The sequence below is a fragment of the Oryctolagus cuniculus genome, chromosome 6, assembly GCF_051225735.1.
Source record: "Oryctolagus cuniculus isolate XC-2025 breed Fujian yellow rabbit chromosome 6, ASM5122573v1, whole genome shotgun sequence".
Lineage (NCBI taxonomy): Eukaryota > Metazoa > Chordata > Mammalia > Lagomorpha > Leporidae > Oryctolagus > Oryctolagus cuniculus.
The window spans coordinates 31671827-31689545 of record NC_142872.1 but is presented as its reverse complement, the minus strand read 5'-3'; the positions used below and the strand labels follow the sequence as shown (position 1 = coordinate 31689545).

General features: G+C 52.6%; 1 protein-coding gene and 1 long non-coding RNA gene across 15 annotated transcripts in view; one reads left to right on the top strand and one right to left on the bottom strand.

Annotated features, from left to right (window-relative positions):
• ARHGAP26 (Rho GTPase activating protein 26) overlaps positions 1-17719 on the bottom strand; it is a 448382-nt gene that overhangs the window by 275748 nt on the left and 154915 nt on the right. The gene's annotated exons all lie outside the window — the stretch shown is intronic.
• On the top strand, positions 17-17337 carry LOC127490692 (uncharacterized). Its single transcript, XR_016236257.1, has 4 exons — positions 17-249; positions 1775-1894; positions 4126-4278; positions 10399-17337. It is a non-coding gene; the product is annotated as an uncharacterized LOC127490692 (long non-coding RNA).

Sequence of the window (17719 nt, the reverse complement as noted above, 5' to 3'; positions counted from 1 at the left end):
AAAGGAGGGACCCGGTTATGAACTCAGTGCCACGTGGGAGAGGGGACTGGCAAAGGATCCTTCAACAAACACCTACTCAGTAGAGGGACAGGGTGCTGGGGTCAGCACCACAAAGCGAGGTGCAGCAGCCTGCTTTTCAAAGCCAACTCCAGACTCAGAAAGCAGCCACCGCCCTGGAATCCATGGCAGTAAGCTGGTCACCCTCAGACCGGTAGGAAGCAACACGGGAGAGCTGACCGCACTTGACAGGTAAGGAGCACAGACGGGTAAAGCGATGTCATTAGACCTGGGTCATTCCCTGAAATCTTACACATTCCTCCACAAGGTTTCACAGAGTGTTTTTTTTTTTTTAATTTATTTTATTTGAGAGTTGAGTTACAGACAGACAGACAGACAGAGAGGTCTTCCTTCCATTGGTTCACTCCCCAAATGGCCAAAACAGCCGGAGCTGCGCCGATCCGAAGCCAGGAGCCAGGAGCTTCTTCCTGGTCTCCCACATGGGTGCAGAGGCCCAAGCACTTGGGCCATCTTCTACTGCTTTCCCAGGCCATAGCAGAGAGCTGGACTGGAAGAGGGGCAGCTGGGACTAGAATCGGCACCCATATGGGATGCTGGCACTGCAGGCGGAGCATTAACCTACTGCGCCACAGCACTGGCCCCCACAGAGTGGGGCACAAATACAATAAACTTATTGAAGTCAATAGAAAAAGAAAACTCCCCAAGCTGGAGGTATCTGAGTCTCCTACCATCTAGTAGTCTAAAGCTTCTAAACTGCTTTTGATGTGAAGAATAATCAGCCTGGTACATTTAATTACACTAAATGTATGTCTTTTTTTTTTGTAATGACTATTTAGCATGGCAGGTGCTCCATGCTTTGCACGTACTGGCTCTTGTCGCTGTCCCTGACACCTGCCTTCTTGCAGCAGCACAACCCTCCAGGAAGCAGGCACCCCGCGTCCAGGGGTGGCGATGAAGTCCCCATCACAAATGGCACCACACAAGAAAGAGAGGCTGAGCCAGAAAAACCACCTCAGGAGATGTGGCTACAAACCTTCAAAGCTCATTCAAGCATGGGTTATTCACTGGGGGTCCACAGGCGGATCCTAGTGTCCAAACACCACCTCCCCTCAAAGTGGAGGTATATTTTTCTGTGCAACAAATTCAAACTGTCCGTCATGAGCTAAGCACTGCGGGCTGAGGTGCTCTGCTTTCAAGTCTGAGGAGCCTCAAAGGTGTACAGGAGCAACTGAGCCAGAACTGAAGTCCTGTTACTGCCCAGAGCCCACAAGCACTGCTGACCTGCACCAGCAAGGCAGGGCTCAAGACACACAGGCCGTGGGGGTGTGCATGGGGACGCAGCCGGTGAAGCCCCTGCTTGGGACGCCTACAGCCCATATCAGAATGCTGGTTCAAGTCCTGGGTATTCTGTTTCTGATCCACATCCCCTGCTCCTGCATCCTGGGAAGCGGCCCAAGTACTTGGGCCCATCACCCACGTGGGAGAACTGGATGGAGTTCTGGGCTCCTGGCTTTGCCCTCCTGGTTTTGGCCTGGCCCAGCCCTGGTTATTGCAGGCATTTGGTGAGTGAACCAGTAGATGGAAGCTTGCTCGCTCGCTCTCTCTCTCCCCCTGCCATTCCGCCTTTCAAGTAGAGGAAAATAAAACACACACACAGGACAGGCAACACCCTGAGCAGCACAAGCTCTGGCCCCAGAGCACCCAAACCTGTTCGCCCTGACCCACCACTAATCTGTGCTCCTGCTTCTCTCCACAGTTCCTGTGAACATGCTGGATCTATCCACGTGGAACATACTTGAAATACCACGCTGTGCTTTTCCGGTGATCATTCCTCGACATCCCTTAAGGGGAAAAAATCACGCAAAGATGCAAGCACGTAAGTCCAGAGGGAATGGGGATCCTGAGGGCATCCGAACAGAGCTGGGAATGTGTGAACAGGCAAGTGTGTGTGTGTGTGAGAGAGAGAGAGAGAGAGCACACGTGAGCATGTGCGTGGGACAAGGTGAGTGGACGGTGACTGGGTGGGTGTGTAGAGGAAAGAAGGGCTGCTGATGGCCACAGCAGGCCCTGGCCCACGACACCACAGGACTCAGAAGCTGAAATTACTGTCCAGGACACCTGCCAGGCTCTCCTTCCTCTTCTCAGCAAGTCTCACTCCCAGACCCAAGGGCCCATGTCCTACCATAGCCCATCACCAGGGCCATCCTCCCTGGTGCCCACAGCTGCAGTTATGGAGCTCAGCCTCCGGCTTGGGGGCACAGGGGCTTGATTCTACCCTCCCACCTTTCAAAAACCCAGGCACCAAGTTTTTATGGCCTTGAAACTAAACGCCTAGAAAGCTACAGTCTACTACAGAACTCCCAAGTTTACTCAAGATCTTGTAACTGCACCACCTGCTTTAGAAGGGGCCCCTAGGATGGAGAATCCCAGCCTAACACTGTCCTATGGAATCTCAGCTGCGGGCTGGGCCTGGGAACTGGGATGTGGACAATTCCTCCGGGGATCCGGGCACATAGCTATGTCTGAGATCTGGGCCCTCAGCTGCCTACTCTTTTTTTTTTTTTTTTTTTTTTTTTTTTGGACAGGCAGAGTGGACAGTGAGAGAGAGAGACAGAAAGAAAGGTCTTCCTTTGCCATTGGTTCACCCTCCAATGGCCGCCGCAGTCAGCGCGCTGCGGCCAGCGCACCACGCTGATCCGATGGCAGGAGCCAGGTACTTATCCTGGTCTCCCATGAGGTGCAGGGCCCAAGCACCTGGGCCATCCTCCACTGCACTTCCCTGGCCACAGCAGAGAGCTGGCCTGGAAGAGGGGCAACCGGGACAGAATTTATTTGGAGATGTAGAGTTACAGACAGTGAGAGGGAGAGACAGAGAAAGGTCTTCTATCTGCTGGTTGTCTTCCTAAATGGTCGCAACAGCCAGGGCTGAGCCTATCCAAAGCCAGGGGCCAGGAGCTTCTTCCGGGTCTCCCACACGGGTTCAGGGGCCCAAGGACTTGGGCCATCTCCTACTGCTTTCCCAGGCCACAGCAGAGAGCTGGATTGGAAGTGGAGCAGCTGGGACTCTAACTGGCGTCCATATGGGAAGCCAGCCCCAAAGGCGGAGGATTAACCCACTGCGCCATGGCGCTGGCCCCAGCTGCCTGCTCTTCTCCTTCCTGGTCTCTCTGCGCTGCAGGGCAGAGCCACTCCTGTCTGCACTGGGGCAAGGAGCCAACACGTCTTCAGCTCATTTCCTGCTAGGAAACAGTGAGATCACAAGAGGTGCCCACATACCAAGATCTCAGGGGTTCACAGATGTCACAGCAACTGCAAAGCACACAGCGGGAAATTTCCACCCCGAGCCACAAAGAGGAAGTTGGGGCAACCCCAGGGGCTGTGAAGGAAGGGCCACTTTGGCCTCGACCACCAGGAAAGTCAACAGGATTTGTTTTCATTTCAAGGAGAAATATCAAAATGCAAGTTCTCCTCCATATGTGATCTTGTTCTGTTTTGGGGGTGAGGAGAGTGGGGAACAGATGCCAGATGGTGAATAATGTGGATTCCACCGAGTCAGGTCAAATCCTATCACCCCAAGTTCAAGTTTCTCTGAGAGGAGGGCCTTTGAGGTTTTTGCTTGCTTTTTTTTATTTTTTTATTTTTTTTTTTTTATTTTTGACAGGCAGAGTGGACAGTGAGAGAGAGAGACAGAGAGAGAAAGGTCTTCCTTTGCCGTTGGTTCACCCTCCAATGGCCGCCGCTGCAGCCGGCGCACCGTGCTGATCCGATGGCAGAAGCCAGGATCCAGGTGCTTTTCCTGGTCTCCCATGGGGTGCAGGGCCCAAGCACCTGGGCCATCCTCCACTGCACTCCCTGGCCATAGCAGAGAGCTGGCCTGGAAGAGGGGCAACCGGGACAGAATCCGGCGCCCCGACCGGGACTAGAACCCGGTGTGCCGGCGCCGCAAGGTGTTTTGCTTGCTTTATGCTGCTTTGAAGGGTGGTGCTTAGCAGGGACCCAGGAAAAATAAATACAATAAGAAAATTATTGTTTAATTCAGAAATAATGAACGTGGACCTTTCACCTGGGCTCAAGGGAGCATCTGCCTAACTGTGGCTTCCACTGCAGGGACAGAAAAGACACCAATGGGCGCTATCAGGATGCCCAGCAAGGATGATGCTGTGAGGAAAAGCAGCCAGACCCAACAGGCTACAGCCGTACGGGGCCAGTCACCTCACAGGCAAACATTCGCCACACTCGACAGTGACAGAAGCCACAAGGGTGAGTGTGTCGGGGGAATAGAAATAGGCAATGACCTGGTAGGGGCACAGGAGGAATCTCTGGGTTACAGAAACAGTCTCCCTTGATCTGTGACTTACACAGGTAAGTGTGTGCGTGCAGGTGCATGTGTATGCGAAATTCATGAAGCTGCAAACTTAGGATGTTGCATTTCAGTGTGCTCACACTTCAGTAAAAGACCTGCTGCGATCACCCTTCTCATCAGTGATGGAGGCTCACTGGGGATCTGGACTCTGGTCCTATCTACCATCTGCATTTAAACCCCAGACTCACTGCCAGGGTTAAATTTCAGGGTGTGACGTGGAGGTTAAATGGCGGGTGGATGAAACTTTACAAGGTGTCAGGCACAGAGGCAACGCTCCAAAACCACGTTGTTATCACGAGGCGAGTGCGGGGAGCTAGCACAGGGTGCCAACATCGGGGCTGGCGACAGGCAAGTGCGCACGGCCTTCCACCGCAAGGAAAAGACACAACCCACAAGAGCTGCTACTCCACGAGACCCCCAACCCCTCTGCGTTCACACACAGCGCTGCAAATCACACCTCAACCACAAGGCACGACAGGCTGCAGGCACACGCTGGCGGTGACATTGGCACGTTTCCGCTTTCCTGCTGCAGAAGGCATCACACTGGCCCAGCACTCCTCTTTCAAACGGGGGTGTGATAACTGAGGAGCACAGGGAAGGAGTCTTCAGCGAGTTCGGGACGACGTGCCAAAGAGCTTCCTCTACCCCCTGCCCGCCACACCCCTGAGAGAAGGAGCAGACACAGAGCAGACGTCCTGTGTTAGTGCTGGACCTGGCTCAGCCCGAGGACCTCACCAAAGACCTGCGATTCCTCGAGGCTGCACCCGCCTCTCACACTGCAGGAGCCATGCAGGAAACAGGCCTCCACCTGCCACCAGGCAAGCTGCACCCACCACCTTATTTCCTCCAACCCTGCCTCCCTAGGACACCCACAGAAAGCAAGGGGTCAGGTACAACACATCCGGGGTCCTGGGACCACTGACGTCAACCCGCAGCCTTCTCTCGAGCCAGTGCGGCCAGGATCACAACCAGCCCCAACTCCAGGGTTCCTCGACAGCTTTCCTTCTCTAATCTGAGTCCCGAATCTGAGTCAACAACAGTGAGCTCAGTGGTTTGGCAACTCGCCCACTTCCTATTGGACCAGGAAATGCCGCTCCTAACTCCACCCCACTGGAACAAACACACTCGGAATCTAACAGCGCTGCTCTTTCTAAATCAACCTCCAAGATCGAGGGTTCACTCATTCATAAGACCATAAATCTTCAGCTGGCCAGAGTTCGTTCCCCAGCTCCCAGCCACGGCTCTGTGCACTGAAGGGTCAAGTTCCGGGTGCGACAGGCACTGTGGCAGCCACAGAAACACAGGCTGCTCACAGCCTGTGTGTGAAACCTGCCCCACGGCGCTCATACAGGAAGACAGAGGGAAATGAAGGCTTGGAGAAGGGGCCGCATCCACGCCAGAACACTTTCCCGAGTGCCAGCAAGAGGAAGCAGGCCTGTGTTTCTAAAGCACTCCTGGAAAAAGGGATTCCCAACAGTTCCTGAGCAAGGCCGAGGCTTCAGGGATGTGTGGGTCTTGACTGATACACAGGGGGCCAAAGCGATGCAGAAAACTCCTGGAGTTGGGCAGCCATTCCGTGCCGGTTTATGAAATTACAGATTCAAGTGCCTACAGAGACCACGGAAGGAAGGAACATCAGGGAAACTGAAAAACAGCTTCTTGACAGCCCCAGGGAAAACAGGCTTGGTCTCGTTCTCCTTAAAACATGCACCCCTGGGTGCCTGGGCTGGTGGTGAAGACGCCAGTCAGGACATTCAGCTCCGACGTCTAGCGCCTGGGTCTCAGTCCCAGCTTCCTCCTCAGCTGCCCCTGCCGGCAGCAGGTGACATCATGGGAGAGACCCTGACTGGGTTCAGGTTCCCAACCAGGGCCCAGCCCAGCCCCTGGAGGCATTTGGGGAAGGAACCAGCAAACAAGAGTCAGTCAGTCTCTCTCTCTTCTCTCTCTCCCCCCCTCCTGTCTTCTCTCTCAAATAAATAACACTTTTTCAAAAATATGCCACCTTTTGTTTATCCTTTCACACATTTAGTTTTGGATAGAGACACAGGACAAACAAGTGTTTTCCCTTCTAGGGGGAAAAAAAAATAAAACAAGAGTTCAAGTGCAAGGCAAAGAGGCAACTGTCCCCCACCTCTGCCGTGGGGACTGTGGCCAGGTGGAGAGCACCTACAGCAGCTGACGGAGGCACCTGCCGTTCAGCTTGACCAAAAGCTAGCACACAGCAAGGTGCGATGAGCAGGGACAGATCTGTCCAGTTTTACAGTGCTGCCTTGGACACTATCCAGACCACATGAGCCTGTGGACCACCAGGTTGCAACTTCTGGTATCTGTGCCCATCTTTCTCTGCTTCTCTCTGCCTGAGCAGCACTTTGGGTCACCACGGCACGTGATAATGTCACATCATGCACCAGGCCCGAGACACAGAGGCTTCATGCACCTCACAAACTCAGCGGAGCATCCAGGGTTCACCCACACAGGAGGGTCTCCGGCTACTTTCCTATTCCCACCAGCACTCGGACACCTGGCACATCGCCTGGGGCGGGGGAGGGCGAGAGCAGTAACCTATTACCTGGGGACAGGAGCGACTGAATGTGCTCCACTCTCAGCACCCTGAGTAACGAACCCTGAGGTCCTTGCGCATTACAGATGCAAGTGCAAGAGAGGAAGTCACAAAACGCCATGACACCCTGTGTAGGGGGACAGGTAGGCGAGACGAAGGAAGCGAGAGAGACGCCCAGCGCTGCAAACCGGCAGCCTCTGAAGCATCGCTAAGGTTTCCTGAGCGCTCAGCACGGGCCAAGTGCCGTGCCGTGGGCTTCACCCACGTGACCACAGCAACGGCATGAGGCAGGCACTGGCACTAAGCCTCTGAAAGTGAGAGAACGGAGACTCGGACAATGACCTGTGCTCCGGCACGCTGCTGGTAAGTGCCAGAGCCTGAACCTAACCCAGCTGTGCCCGGCTCTACAGCAAAGCGCAAGCATCTGAACCACAACACGACACTGCCCCCATGTGCACAGCACACGTGCCCTGGGATCCAGGAAGACTAGCTCCTCAGAGGGAGGGAGGAGGCCACCCTACTCAACCCCTAAGAAGTTTCTAGAAGCCACTTCCAGTCAGTGGAACAGAAAGGATGTGATCCTAGTGAGCGAAAGAGTCAGACCTCTGAAAGCCTGTAGCCCTGCTCCTCTGGGAGAAAAGGCCTTAAAATAATTAGGACCGTGGGAATAACAACAGTGTAAACTGGAGTAAACAGTATCAATCGTATCAGAAAATCTCTCAGGTTTTTATTTTTAAAAAGACTAAAGTCATAAAACGTCAGGAAGCCAAGACAATGAAATCTTTGGTATATTAAACTGCATGGCCCTAAAGTGTCCACTGTGTGCCCGGCAGAAGCCAGGTACTGGGGACCCAGGAGTCTGCATCCCAGAACACAGCACACCAGGAGAAGACAGTATCCCCACAGAGATGAGCCAGGTTCAAGGAGAACGCACCACTGGTAGGCACCGTTCATAACAAGCTACAAAAACCCGTCCTGTGGTTCTTTGCTCATCTTTACTCTTCTCTCAGGAGGAACAGAACCATACGTAAGTGGAATCTACTGGCTCAGTTGTTTCTTCTCTTCGGATTCACATGACAGCAAAATTTTGGTTTAGATCCTTTTTTTAAAAAACTCCTTTTATATTTAGAAACTGGCAGCGAAACTGACTTAATCAATCAATCCAATTCCAAATTCCATTATGCAAAGAGCAGAAATAGGGTTGCCTCAGCCTCCTACACATCAGGTGCATTAACCACCGCATCCCATTCTTATTTTAGGCAGAATCACACCGCAAACATACCCTCTCATTGAATTACAAAAAAAAAAACAAAAACAAACAAACAAAAAAAAAACACCTCCATGACACGAGCAGACCGCACCAATCCCAAAGACTCCAAGAACTTCCTGACCGGCGTATTTTACAGGGGGGCACGAAGCACCCCAGAAGGCAGCGCGATCTCCCGCTGCAGTCGTGCAAGGCAGAGCAGCGCTAACGCCCTCCGAGGAAGGAAAAGGCTATTTCCTGCCTGAAATGTCAATGGCACTGAGACCAGCACTCCAACCAGACCAGCAGGAAGGCAAAGTCAAATATTATTTCAAACCAGGGTGAGAAGGGGAGGGAGGGGAAGTTCGAAACCAGGAAAAATGGAGTCATCTGTTGGAGAAGATAACGTGCACAGCCCCGGAGGGAAACGCAGAACCGCTGGGTTCTCAGCACACGCCGGGCACCGGGCAGCGGAATCGCGCCTCTGTTTACTTCACTGCCCTCAGGTGTGCTGTCCCCATAGCAAAGGGCCCGATGCTTTAGTTCACAAAGCCGGGCGGAAGGCACTGCTTAAACAGAGGTAGGATTCACTGAGCATGGTTGCTTCCGCCAGAGAGGCAGCGTGAGTGATCCGTCATGAAGAGGTGGAAGGAAGGAGTTTCTAGACAAAGAGTGAGTCATTCAGAACCCCTGTCCCTTAAGGAGTAACAGCCACAGGGTCACTGCTGCTGCTGAAAAACCTCCTCTCCTAACAGACAACTGAGGAGTTAATTTCCAACTGGACTTTCCAATGGCGGCTAACACAGATACAAAACTGCCATCTAGAGGCGGGATGCTGCAACAGCATGTTACATAACATGATCGTTTCGGGGAAAGACAAGCAGACACACACACACCAGTGCATGCGTGTACACCACAAACCAGGAGATGGAACAATCCTTCTGAGACCATAAACGATCGGGGAGGCATCAGCGGTTTTATACAAAACATGTATAAATAACCAGTTTCACACACAAAAAGGATGTGAAAATGGGCTCTTTCCTCTAGGAAGCCCTTTGCACAAACTCCACTAATGCCCCTGTGTTCACGCTCAATACAGAGGCGACCCGAGAGGTCATGAGCGTACAGGAAGAGGAACTCTGCATAGACAAAAAGCCAGCTTATGGAAACACCCCCCGAAGGCTCAACACAAGAACAACAAAGTCCCCGGTTTTAGGATACAGGAAAAAAAAAAAAAAAAAAGAAAAGAAAGAAAGAAAAAGAAACAACCCTTTTGGACCAAGGCTCTGTCAGAGAAAAATTCCACTGCATCCGTCTCCCAAACAACCCTGCAAGGTAGGTAACAAATCCACCCATCTTGCAGACGTCATCAAACCACCTGCCCAGCCCGTTAGGCACAGGACCTAATTTCATAGTATGGCTGCTTTGATTCTTTACCACTAACATGCAGCCTACGACAAAATATATTTAAAATGAAGGTACTGATGAGAAGCTTCCAGTAGACTGTTCAAATCTACCAGCAATCTTTCTAGGCTCATGATTCGGAGTTGAACTAACCTTCCATTTCCCCGAGCTTTCCCCCACATATATGAATGTATGTGGGCCCTTGCTGAAATTCTAGTGTGTGTTTGTTTTTTCTTTAATATTTGTTTTTTCATCTAAAAGGCAGAGTGGCAGAGAAAAAGACATGAGAGGGGAGAGATCTTCCATCCACCAGTTCACTCCCTGAACCAGGGGTCAAGAACGCCATCCTGATCTGCCCACATGAATGGCAGGGAACTAAGTACTTGGACCATCTTCTGTTATCTTAGCAGCCACATAAGTAAGCAGAAAGCTGATCAGAAGAAGAGTAGCCAGGACTCAAGCCAGCACTCTGACAGGGGATTCTGGGGTCTTAAGTAGCAGCTCTACCCACTGCACCATCATGCCAGCCCTGAAATTGAGTGTTAGCAGCACCTAACGTGATTACGTCCCTCGATTCTCTTAGGCAGTAGTCCTCAAGGTCTCAAAGGAAAGAATAAAATAACCTATCTCAAAACTGCACCACTATATAAAAAAAATAAAATTGAACACCTATTGGCACATAATACTGTATAATAAAGTGATATAGGGGGTCAGCGCTGTGGCGCAGCAGGTTAATGCCTCCGCCTGTGACGCTAGCATTCCATATGGACACCAGTTCTAATCTCAGCTGCTCCTCTTCCAATGCAGCTCTCTGCCATGAACTGGGAAAGCAGCAGAAGATGGCCCAAGTGCTTGGGCCCCTGCACCTGCACGGGAGACCTGGAAGAAGCTCCTGGCTCCTGACTTCAGATTGGCTCAGCTTTGGCCATTTTGTCCATTTGGGAAGTAAACCAGCAGATGGAAGACCTTTCTCTCTCTCTGCCTCTGACTCTCTGTAACTGTCTCTCGAATAAATAAATAAAATTAAAAAAAAAAAAAAGTGATACGGGGCAGGCATGGTGGCACAGCAGGTTAAGCCTCTACCTAGGACCTCAACATCCCCTATCAGAATGTCTGGTTTGAGTCCCAGCTAACATGTGCTTCCAGTCTAGCTTCCTGCTGATACGCCTTGGAAGCAGCAGAGATGACCCAAGTGCCCGGGCTCCCATCACCCGCGTAGGAGAGCTGTGTGGGCTTCTGGTTCCCGGCCTCAGCCTGGCCTTCTGGTCTAGCCCTGGCTATTGCAGGCATTTAAAGAGCGAAACAGCAGATGGAAGATATCGGCTGCCTCTGCTCGCTCTCTTTCTCTCTCTCTCTCTCTTTCTCTCTCTCTCTCTCTTTCTCTCTCTGTCATCCAAATGCAGGGTACCTGGAGGGAGGAAGAAGACAGAGTTGACAGTGGCTGGGGCATGGTATGGGGGACTGGCTCAGAGAAGTCTACATCTCCCACCTAGTCACAAAAAGCTCGCCAAAGGATGACTTCAGAGCGGTATGGAAGGAATCAGCCAGGGCCTTCTGAGGAAGAGCAGTCAACAGGTTCACAGCGCCTCATCACTGCTGCCTCGCCGGTCAGTCAGGAGGGTCTCTAACTGAAGAGGGGGGGAGGGGTTCCGGGTACTCCAGCGCCCCCACCACTCTCTAAGATGCAAGAGCCAAGGACCTCTGTGTGCTGCGTTTCCCCCACAGCATTCTGAGCCTCCAGGTTTGTCACGCAACACTCCACGTGCGGGTACCTCCATTGCTTCAACATGTCTGTGTGTGTGCATCCTACACCCAAAGGTAGACTCCACTAGGGGAAGGACTGTGCCTGTCCTATTCCCTGTCCCACCTCCAGCCCCCTGGGGCCCTGCACGTCTCACTAGCTCTCCCCACTGCCCAGCTCCAGAGTGTGCCAGTGCTAGGGAAGGGCCTCTCCCCACCCCCACCCCCCCGGCCCCGCACAGTTTAAATACATGGACTTCTGCTGCAGTCAGCCGAACAAAATAAAAGCATTCTAATCGTTTCCTTTCCCTGTGCATAAACACGGGCCCTCAGGAGACTACATGGATTCGGGGACTCACAAGAAGCCTTTGTTTCTATTATTTTCCATATGGTTTAGTAGCCTCTCCTGGAAAACATTCGGAAGAAAATATCCATGTGTCACTTACATCTGTGAGAACAGTCTTAAAAATAAACAAATCCAGGGATGCTGGCACACGACCACCAGCACAATTGTGTCGCTTAGACAAACACTCGCCCTACGTGTGCCCACTGACTTCCCTAAGACATGGCACGGCAGAGTGCAGAGGTCGGCAGGCAGCATGGAGGCAGGTGCCACCACCACCGAGGGGGAAAACGATAAACGTGGTTAATTAATCCGTGAAAAATACGAACCTCCAAATGCTGGGTGCTGTGGCAAGGTAATACAAAGAACGTTTACTTATTATGGTAAAAAAATAAAAAGGGGGGGGTGCCAATTTTGAAGAAGCTAATGAAAGCCGGTGGGGAGTGGGGACGGGGGTAAAGGTCGTCCAGACCAGAGGAGGTGACAGACGCGAATCGGCAGCTCCGTGAGTAAGACTCCTAGTCGATGGGGTGTGGAGCCGACCTCCAAGAGGCTGCCCAGGGCCGGGACGCTGCCTCCCTAAGGGGGATGCTGTAGGCCAGATGGCATTAGTTTCACAGAGCCATGGACAGCGGCGTACCAACGTGTGGTGCCTCTCAGGAGTAGAGCCTGCAAGTCTGCGGTGAAGGAGCCAGCAAGGTCGGCTCCCCCGAGGTCTGTGAGGGACACCCCATCCCGTGCCTCACGCGTCTCTGGCTTCTGGCGATGCACTGACCAAGGTCAGCTCCCTAGGCCTGGAGACGCCTCATCTCCACCTCACCTGGGTCTCCACAGCAGGTTCACACAGGCTCTGTGCTCGTCCTCCTCGGTGCCCGTGGTCCCTCTTCCTGTATGCACACCACTGACCTTGTTTCAACCTGAGCCCCTCCATGAAGCCCCGCTACGCACAGAAGGCCACACTTCAGAGGCTGAGGATGCAGACTGCGACACACAAACCTGGTACAGGCACAACGTGACCCAGAGCGGACACCTCCCAGCAAAGCAAGAGAGCACTCTGGCTTGGAGCGTGGTGTGGCAACATCCCACAGCTGCACAAGGCAAAGATCTCTGCTCCAAGCCCTATCATATTTGTACTGTTAGAGCCCGGGAAGTGAATCTCAGAAGGGGAATTCAGAGAATATCATGTTGATCATGATGCAAGTTTGGGGTTTGGGACTGAAAAATGCAAAGCAGTTCTCCCAACTTAACTTTCTAACGCTGGGAATAATAAAACCCTTTGCAAGGGAAGCCAAAGACATGAAGAGCTCTGAAACGTCTGCTCCGTGAAACGTCTGCTCCATGAAACGTTCGTGCAGGGGTCTGAACCCACTGTGGTTGGGCACTTAGGTCGGAACCGACCCCAAAGCCAGTTCTGACAGGGAAAATAAAGCACCTGTCAGAAGGCACCAGAGGAGAGGATGCCCCTGAAACGGCCTGGGGGCCAACGCGTGCAGGACACAGAGCAAAGTTCTGAGATAGCAAAGGACTTGGAAATATGAATTAAAAGATTTCTGAGATCGTGGTCCGTATTAAGAAGGAAGGATCTCTGATGCATGAAGTTCCAGGACCATAGATCTAAACCCTGAAGCCCTTGAAGCAACGCTTCATTGGATTCCCTGTTCACTCACAGGCGAAAGAGCCACAGCGGTTCTTCCTTTAGGACCTAAGCATCAGGAATTCGCCCATTTTTATCAGGATCTGAGGATGAACAAACGGAGAGCAGTGCACTCAGATGTAATGAAAACAATCAACTGCTGAGTGGCACCACTGCTCTGATTTCTCCTACCCGTGCTAGTCTCCCTGAGTTAGAATACAGAAAGAAGAGAATAAAAGAGGAGTGTGGAAGGAAGTGTGGAAGGTGGAAGAAGAGATGATGAGAAACCAAACAGAATTCGTGGAACACAAGCCAAGTGCCACGTGCTGGGCACTCTGCTCTCGTCTTCATCTGCTCTTAAAAAATATATATATTCACATATTTATTTATTTATTTATTTAAAGTCAGAGATAGGGAAAGACACATACAGAGAAAGAGAGAGAGACTTCCTCCAAGACTCCCATGTGGGTGCGTGGGCCCAAGGACTTGTGTCATCTTCCAATGCTTTCCCAGGCCATTTGCAGGGAGCTGGATTAGAAGTGGAGCAGCCAGGACAAGAACCAACGACCATATGGGATGCTGGCATCACAGGCTGCGGCTTTACCAGCTACTCCACAACTCCAGCCCCTTCGCCAGCTCTTTCAATTCAGCCATGCAAGGGTTTCTGGGGTCACCGAGTTGTAGACAGAGGACAGAACCTAGTGAGTGCCCTAGTTTACTGCGCCGTTGCGTTTTGATGCCTAACGCAAAGCATGAGAGTGCAAATGGCATTTCTCAGCTTTCACAGACTACAGGTTGAACGTTCCATTGTGTCTCTGCAAGGCAGCCACGACGGCACAGGGCTCAGCACAGGGAAGGGTTTCTAAGACTGGCCCCCTCGGCTCTGACCCCCCCTCTGCTAAGTCTCCTCGCCTCCTCAGTGGCATGGGGCATGGGGGCACCTGCCCCCCAGGCTGCGGAGAGCATCACGGGAAGGGAGGTGCACAAGGAGTCCGCTCGTTTGCATCTTTGTTCTGCTGTAGCTGCCTCGCAGTGTGTCTCAGAAGACAAATGTTTTCATGAGCTCCGATCAAACTGTGCTGCTTAAAGTACCCGTTAGCAAGAACGCAGGACAGCTGGGTCGGGCGCTGTCGTGCAGGGCTTCAACCAGCACCTGGGGTGTCCATGTCCATATCAGAGTGCTGGTTCCGGTTCGGGCTCCTCAGCTTCTGATCCAGCTTCCTGTTAATGTGCTCAGGAAGGCAGCATTTGAAACCCCAAGTCCTTGGGTCACCCACAAAGCAGACCTAGATAGAGTTCCAGGCTCCTGGCTTCTGCCTGGCCCAGCCTGGTTGCGAAGGCATCTGGGGAATGAACCAGCATATGGAAAACAGCTTTCTCTCTCTCTTTCTCTTTCCCCCAATCTCTTTCTCCCTCCTCTTTCTCTCTGTCCCTCTTCTTCTCTCTCTGTGTCACTCTACCTTTCAAATAAAAACACATAAGTCTTTTTTAAAAAATAATAAAAAAGAAGAATGGACAACTAAAGAGCTTAAAAATGTGGACTGCAGAGTGTTGTCAGGCTCAGAGAGTCAGACTGCGCAGTTCTGGGGTAGGGATCAGGAACCCATGGTTCTAACAAGGCCCCCCAGGGGACGCCCGGAGCAGCTGCCTCTCACCCAACAATAAGACACGGTTGTCATCAGCTCACAATACTGATCTGCTGAAATAAGCCACATAAACCACACGCTGATACGTACAAGGGATTTCAAAATGCTTCTGGAAAAGCTGAATTAAAAATAACCTATTGTAGTGCAGACGACTTGAAATCCACGCAGCCCTGCTGAAGGCACTGGAAACAAGACAAGTGGAGGCCCCAGGAGGACAGGCCTCAGGCACGGCTCCCAGGACAGCCTTTGCCCTCTCTTCCTACTCTCCCCCAGGCTTGTGAGGAAAATGCAGGACACTGATGCCAGAAAAGCAAAAGAGGCGAAAAAGCCTGCCAGGCCAGAACCTCACCTTTGAGACCTACAGGGAAAACAGGAAGAAGCAATTCCATGGGGCTCTTCTCACCTCCTGCTCAAGAGGACACCAAGGAACCTGGTTCTGTTCTCTTTTGGTGAGGCACGGTGTGGGTGGGTGGGTGAGGGGGCTGATCCTCCACCCCCTGGTTCACTCCCTAAATGCCTGCAACAGCTAGCACTGGGCCAGGCCCAAACCAGGAGTCCAGAACTCCATGCAGGTCTCCCAAGCGGGTGGCAGGAAGCCGGAGCAGAGCAGCAAAGCACCCGAACCCCGGCCCTTCCACACGGGAGGCAGGCACCCAAGCCAGACGCCCGCCCCAATGGCCTGGGCCTGAACCGTGACTAGAACCCTCCACGTCAGGCCAAGGAAGCAGAGACAGAGATAGAGGAGAAACCAGCTTCCAAGCGCACCAGGCACGTGCATGTGCCACATTTGTCTCGGCATACTAAAGGGGGGGAGGGTGCGAGGGGAGCTGGCAGGGGTGGAGATGAGACTGCTCCACGGGGACTTCTGATGGCCCCAAAGTCCACTCGCTGCCACTTCTCAGAAACCTCTGAGGAAGAAACACAGTGAGCAAAGCAGCGCAACCAGGTGTCTTTGAGCTGCTCTCCAGGGTGACGGGGCCTGTGGTGTGAGGGACGCCCCCTGCCACACGGCCGGGCAAACAGACCAGCGTCTCCAGCAATGCACACAGGGCTGGACCCAAATCCCCCCTGCTTCCACACATCCTTCAGGGACGCCGGTAACCGAACTCCCTCCCATTCCACGCTCGCACTGGAGAAGACGGGCGCCTGCAAGTGCTCCGAGCACCCAGACGGAGGGGTAATGAGCAGGCGGACCCCTTTCGATCTGAGGAAGGCTTCTGCGACTCCGGCTGCTGCCCGGCCCAGCCCTCGAGCTTTACCGCCCCTTCCCCCCTTGCCCTGCACACTGAGCGGCTGGGACACTTTGTTCCTTTTTAACAAACTAATTATTCTCAAACTACGTATTCTCTGTGGTAGATGTTTAGCCTAGCAGTTAAGAGCCAAGTGAGCATGCCCAGGATGCCCACATCATAGAACCCGCTCCAGCTTCCTGCCGATACAGAGCCTGGGAGGCCACGGTGACGACACATGGGATTGGGCTCCTGTCATGCATGTGGGAGGCCTGGACTGAGTTCTTGGCTGTCAGCTTTGGCCCCAGGAAAGAGCTACTGAGGGCCTCTGAGGACTGAACCAGACAATGAAAGCTCTCTGTCTGCCACTGCGTCTCAAATCAAGAACAATGTAAAAACCTCACACTGACTTATCTGCATATAGAAGAGAAATGAAATGCCAACTTTGATGCAGGACAAGCTAATCAGCAACAAACACTGACAGCCAAGTACCTAGTATCAGCCACTCCACATTACCGCCTTTTCCCTGCACGAATCCTTGGGACTAGGTGCTATGACATCTTTGTTTTCCAGATGAAGAGATCAAGGCCCTGGGAGATGAAGACACTTGCTCCAAGTCACATGGTGACAAAGCGGCCAAGTCAACATCGAGATGCAGGTCCCCTGGCTCAGGAGCAGGAGGTGTAAGGGCTCAGCTGCTTACCAAGTGAGGTTAGTCTCCTCAAGGCCCCGCTGGCCCCACGGGAGCTCCACCGGCCTCCAGCAGCCACAGCGGAGAGGAGACACCTGTCGCAGGAAGGCACAGCAGGCCTGAAGCCTGCCTGAGCGCAGGAAGCATCCCAGGGAAGCTGAAAGCACTGGCTTTTCGTTTGTTGTTTTTAAATGAAAGGGAAGAGATTAAAAGGCAGGATGGGAGCATCACGCTGGGATTTAGGATCTGGGTGCTAGCACTGCGGATCGTCAACAGGCAGCTCCAATAAGCTGAACACGCAGGTTTCACTGAAGGAATCAACCTGTTGCCAAGTGAAGTGTCTCCAGAACTGGAAGGCTGTCAAACAAGCTTAGCACCATGAAATGGTGCAACTTCACGAGAGACTCTGCAAATCCTGAGGCGTACAACACAGCCCTCTCCTCTTCTCTTCCTCTCATCTCTCCTCTCTCTCTCTCCTCCCCCCCCCCCCCCCCGAGACTAACTGGTGTCTTTCCTGTGTGCCTCTGCACACAGAGGGAGGGAAACACTGTAACTAAGATTTATTTCATTTATTTGAGAGGTAGAGTTACAGACAGACAGAAAGGCCTTTCTTCCATTGGTTCACTCCCCAAATGGCCACAACGGCAACGGCCAGAACTGTACCAATCCAAAGCCAGAAGCCAGGTGCTTCTTCCCAGTCTTCCATGCAGGTGCAGGGGACCAAGGATTTGGGCCATCCTCCACTGCCCTCCCGGGCCACAGCAGAGAGCTGGACTGGAAGAGCAGCAACCAGGACTAGAACCCGGCATCCATATGAGATGCCAGCACTACAGGCAGAGGCATTAC